This window comes from Panthera tigris, chromosome F3 (genome assembly GCF_018350195.1).
Source record: "Panthera tigris isolate Pti1 chromosome F3, P.tigris_Pti1_mat1.1, whole genome shotgun sequence".
In the NCBI taxonomy this organism is placed as follows: domain Eukaryota; kingdom Metazoa; phylum Chordata; class Mammalia; order Carnivora; family Felidae; genus Panthera; species Panthera tigris.
Genome location: NC_056678.1, coordinates 42,718,876 through 42,725,076, shown reverse-complemented (window position 1 = coordinate 42,725,076; position 6,201 = coordinate 42,718,876).

The window sequence follows — 6,201 nt, the reverse complement described above, 5'->3', positions numbered from 1 at the left end:
GCATCCAACTCTTGATTTCAGCTCCGGTCATGATCTCATGGTTCATGAGATCGAGCCCTGCACGGGGCTCTGCGCTAACAGCACAGAGCCCACTTGGGATTCTCTCTCTCTCCCTCTCTCTCTGCCCCACCCCTCCTCTCTCTGTCTCTCTCTCTCAAAATAAATATTTTTTAATTAAAAAATAAAATTTCTGTAGAAATTCAAAGGCCCTAGAATAGCCAAAGCAATCTTGAAAAAGAGGAGCAAGGTAGGCTTTATTTTATTTATCTTTATTTCTTCAAGGCCTATAAATATATAAATATATGTATATATTTATATTTATGTTTATTTATATTTACATTTATTTCTTCAAGGCCTACTATAAAGCTGTAGCAGTCAAGTCAGTGTGGCATCGGTATAAGGACGGACATATACACGCGTGACACAAAATAGTCCAGAAATAGGCCTACACGTGTTTCGTCAATTGATTGTCGACAAGCGTGCCACAGTAACTTAAAGAAGAAAGGATATCTTTTGAACAAATGATGCTGGAAGAACTGTAGAGTCTTACGGAAAAAAATATACCTTGACCCCAACCTCACAACACATGCCAAATAAACTAGAAATGGATCATAGACCTAAACAGAACAGCTAAGATGATAAAATTCTAAAAGAAAACACAGGAGAAAATCTTTGTGACCTTGGGATAAGAAAGATGTCTAAGGACACCAGGAAAGAAACGATAAAATTGACTCCACTGAAATTAGAAATTTCTGCTCTTCAAAGGACGCTTTTGGAAAACAAAAAAAAAGGAAGTCACCAGTCATAACCTGTGTATTTACAAACATGCATCTTACAAAAGACTTGTATTCAGAATATATAAAGATATAGTAAGAATATATAATTTTTAAAAAATATTTTATTTTTAAGTAATCTCCACACCCAGTGTGGGGCTTGAACCCACAACCCTGAGATCAAGAGTCGCACGCTCTAGACTAAACCACCCAGGTGCTCCCAGAATATATAATTAAAGTATAATGTATATATTCTTTTTTATTTTTTATTTTTTTTTAACGTTTTTATTTATTTTTGAGACAGAGAGAGACACAGCATGAACGGGGGAGGGACAGAGAGAGAGGGAGACACAGAATCGGAAGCAGGCTCCAGGCTCTGAGCCATCAGCCCAGAGCCCGACGCGGGGCTCGAACTCGTGGACCGCAAGATCGTGACCTGAGCTGAAGTCGGACGCTTAACCGACTGAGCCACCCAGGCACCCCTAATGTATATATTCTTACAATTCAATAATAAGAAGACAAACAACTGAATACAGTTTTTTAAATGGACAAAGGTTGTGAACAATCCCTTCACCAAGAAAATATATAAATGGCCAACAGCCACATTCAACAGCGTTAGTTATCAACGAAATGCAAATTAAATACACAGTGAGATGTTACTACGCTCCTACTGGAATGGCTAAAAGGAAAAAAGATGGACAATACAAGTGTGAGCAAGGGTGCAGAGGAACCAGAACTCCCCTGTAATGTTGGTGGGTGTGTAAAAGGCTACACCCACTTTGGAAAATAGTTTGGCAATTTCTTATAAAGTTAACATACACCTACGTATAACCTAATAATTCCCCTACTAAATAGAACAGCCAAGAGAAATGAAAATATATATCCACATGGGGTGCCTGGATGGCTCAGTCAGTTAAGCGTCCAACTCTTGATCTCCCAGTTCGTGGGTTCGAGCCCCGCCTCCAGCTCTGCACTGACAGTGAGGAGCCTGCTTGGGATTCTCTCTCTCTCTGCCCCTCCCCTGCATGTGCTCTCTCTTTCTCTCTCAAAATAGATAAATAAAGCTAAAGAAAAGAAAATTTATATCCACAAAGACTTTTACACTAATGTCGTCAGAAGTTGTATTCATAACAGTCCCCAACTGGATATAACCCAAATGTCTATTAATATGTGAATGGATCAACAAAGTGTGCTAAAGCTGAGTAGACTACTACTCAGCAATGACAGGAAACAAACTACTTCTACATGGAACAACTGGGTGAAGCCTGATACAAAAGGGTCCAAACTCTATGGTTCTGTTGATATGAAAATCTTGAACTTGCAAAACTATTCTATAGTGACAGAAACCACAGCAGTAGCTGGAGGGAGGTTGGCGGCAAAGAGGCACCGGGGAGCTTGCTGGGGGTGGTGAAACTGTTCTTTACCTTGATTGTCGTGGTGATTACATAGGTTTAAATATTTGTCAAACCTTATTGAACTGTACCCTTAGGAATGTTGTATTTCATTTTAAGCAAGTTATATCCCAATGAAGTTAATTTAAAAAGATGGGGCACTGGGGTGGCTCAGTCGGTTAGGCGTCTGACTCTTGATTTCGGCTCAGGTCATGATCTCGCAGTTCGTGAGTTCGAGCCCCCGTGTCGGGCTCTGCAATGACAGTGTGGGGGCTGCTTGGGGTGCTCGGTCCCCCTCTCTCTGTCCCTACCCCTCCCTCGCTCACACTCTCTCATTCTCTCTCTCTCTCTCAAAATAAATAAATAAACTTGAAAGAAAGAAAGAAAGAAAGAAAGAAAGAAAGAAAAGAAAACCAAAAGGCAACATTGCTGTGTTCCACGTTAGAAGCCAGTCTCCGTCTCCATCTTCCCACCCCTCCAACATATTTCCAACATACCCCAAAGCCATCCTACAGCAGAGGCTCCGCGCTCTGAAAAGCTGCTTTCCCAGCATGTCCTTCCCACCTGCCACCCCCAGCCAAGACCTTTCTTCATCAGCCTCCACAATCCAGAGCCTTCCGTACCTGCTACCAGCTGGCTCGAGGATGAGCTGTCGATGCTCCCTCAGGTAAGGGCTTTGGGCCAAAGCCCAGCAGCCTGCGCAGACTGTGTTCAGCGGATGCAGAGTTGGCTCTCAACTAAACACATCAGCCTCACCGGCTCTTGCTGGGTCTTGGCAAAGGCAAGAGACTACACACAGAGCTTCTGGCACCTTTGCCTTCCGACCTCAACACTTCTTCTCCCGTGGACTCCCAGGGGCAGGCTCTCCGGGCTGCCCATGAAGTTTCACAGACCTGACCTAGGCTTCTTGGTCTTGTCCCCACCGCGAGTTTCATCTCCCTTTCAGATCCTACCTCCACCTGTCCCAGGTCCCTTCCTCTCCCTAAGCATCATTCCTAAACAGAGCTGTTTAAAAGAAAGAAATCCAAATTGGCCGTGACTGTGGCATAGGCCCCACTGAGGACCCATTGGACTCCCTTGAGAAAGAACACCCTGGGCTGGTCAGTGTTCCTCTCCACCAGACAAACGTCTGCAAAGCCGGATGGCCTTGTTGGTCACATTATTGATGGGCCCTATTCTGTGCCACCACTCAGCCCCTCCCTGGGGATATATACAAGAACACTTTGGGGACACAGGGAACAATCCTAGCCAAACAGAGAGAGAAAGGGGTGCCGGGAGGGCTGAGAAGCTTGGTTAGGGCTCCAGCCTGCATGTGTTTCCAGGGTCTTTGTACCCCTGATCTGGGGAGAGGCTGAGGTATGGAATCCAAATGGTCATCGGGGACCACAGGCCTGCCGGCCAGGGACTGGGAGGTTTGGGAGCCATGGGGAGCTATGGCTCCTTGGCCCCCGACCCCTTGCCCTCCTACTTTTGGACGGCAGAGAGGATGTAATTACCCTGGTCATGGGAATGGCTGGACCCGGCCGTCTTGGACACAATGGCTTGGCCAGAGCACGTGGGCGAGCCCAGGAGACTGGCTCGGGTCTGCAGCTTCCTGGGAGGAAGTGAGGCATTGTTTCGGGGGTTGTGTGGGCCCGCTGGAACTCCACACAATGCAGGGAACGGGGAGGGGGGGGTGAGGGGGGTGTGCCAGGTCCAGCCCACCGACAATCGGGAACTTGTTTATTGCCTTAATGACCCCATGGTGGATCCACCTGGAAACAGACCTGCTAATGAGCGGAGACAGAGCTGGCACAACCCCAAGGGAAGCCTGTCGGGCCAGCTCCCCTGGAGGTGCTAAGGGTGTGTGGTCTGAGACTGGGAGAGCTGGAAAGTATGGCCTGGGATCCGTCTGGGAAAACCACAGAGAGATCTTATGCCTCTCCATCCGCATCTGCCTGCTCTGCGGGGTCAGGAGACAACAGAGTGGGGGAAGGGGCCACGAGGTTGAGAAGGAAAGGCAGGATGGAGCTTCCCATTCCAGCCTCTGCTCCAAACTGCTGGTGACCTTGACCAAGCTGTCAAAGCTTTCTGGGCCTCAGTGTCCCCATCTTTCAGGAAGGGATACCAAAATCATTCCTGCCATCTCCCCACTTTCCCAGGGTGTTGAGAGGATAAGGTAAGATCAGACACAGCAACTGCTTTGAACTTCTTGGAAGAAAAACCCTTTCAGACATCAAGGCTTTACACTGTTTGCTTCTTTCCCCTGTGGCTGGAACCTGGGAGCTTGGGGAGATGTACTGTCTGGGATTTGGTTTTCCTAGACTGTTTGTCAGACACCTGCCAGGGACTGAGGCGGAACTAAAATCTGCCCCCGCATCAAGGACATCTGGGAGCCAAAGGTGGGCAGCATAGCAAGGGGCAATGGTATGCTGGGGCCAGCTCATGCCCGTTCACGAAGGCCAGGTGCTGAATGTTCAGGAATGTTAAATCCATTGGTAACTTGCAATCAGCCACTGTAGCAGTTTTTACACCATAAAAATTAGTAGTCTCTACACATCAGGACCTTTTTTTCTTGAGAGCTAGTTTTCCAGCCAGAGTCTGCAGACGGCTCACTCAGAATTGCGGCGCCCCCGCTAAAACCCCCACCCAGGTCTCGCCAAGCGGGTGTGGCTTCTTTGCTCTCCGGACACAGACCCCCGGGACTGGAGACCTGCGTAGTTAAGCAAATGGCCCCGGTGCACGTGCAGGCAGCAGCGGGGCAGGGGTGACCAGTGAGATGGAGGTCACTGGACTCCAGGGCTACGGCTAGGACAGTCGTCTCTTCAGTACCAGATTGAGATCGCAAACCAAAGCTCCATTTGGGTGCTGAGGCCCGCTGCCAGTCTGGGTGTTTCTTTGCTCTAGTTCCAACACAGCAGGGGTGGGGATGGAGGGCTGTGGTTAGGGGACCACATGAGTTGAACGTATCAGGCATTTATGAGGATACTCATAGGAGCATAACTCAGAGATCTCATCAATTACTTGAGGAGTTGCTTGTTTCTTTGCTTGTGTTTTGGGGGGCTTATTTTTAATCCAAGAAGTTTCTTTCCAGGCTGAAGAGGGGTGATGACCAGAGATCCTGCTGACGGCCTCTGACACGGCAGGCTGTGGGGGCTGAGGGGACAGCTCGGAACCTGCAAGCCAGGATACCCGGGCTCTCGTTCTAGCTCTGCCATTTGGTCTAGGGCAAATCACTCGGGTCTCTGTGGGCCCCCATTTCCTCGCCTGTAGTCTGTCGTCATCAGTAGGCCCTCTGGGAGGGACCCCAGCTGCACGTTCTCTGACGCTGAGTTCATCTTTGCTGACCTTTGGTTTCTCTTCTCAATGTCTCCCCTCTAACCAGGTGGCACATTAGCTCAGGGGAATAGTCTTCTGCCACAGGATGTGCCATAGGATGTCTTTCAGTTCAGGCATTTGCTCCAGAGTCTGGGAGGTCCTGGGTCTAAATCTTGGCTCTGGCCTCTCGCTAGCTGTGTGACCTTAGGGCAGATTCTTCTCTGATCCTATCACCTCATCTGAGAGATAAGAGTCATCAGAGAGGCTTCCACTGAGACTTATTGAGGGAATCCAATAGGGTAATTCACGTAAACTCTGGCCACACACCCTGGCACACAGTGGGCGTGAAATAATGGTAGCCGTGGTCACGCTGAGCGGGTACTGCTCTCTAGAGCAAGACACTGGCAAGCCCAGGAGGGGCCTGCCGCTTAAAAGAGGTAGGAAACCTTGAATCCCCTGTCGGGGTATCGATGCATCACCCTGAAGTCTTACCAGGGGATTTCAACCCAGCAAGTGAAAGTCACAATCTCCCAGAGGAGACCCCCACATTGTCATAAGGAAATGCATAATTGATCTGAGGTGGAGAGGCAGGGCACTCTTTGACTTGTCCCCAGCCCTCTTGTTTACGACACAGAGCTCATCTCTGCCCTTCCTCATCGCTCCGGACAAATGAGGTCATGCGGATGAGCAAAATGAAATCAGGAAAAATGTTTTAGAGTATGCTATAAGATGTATTATTA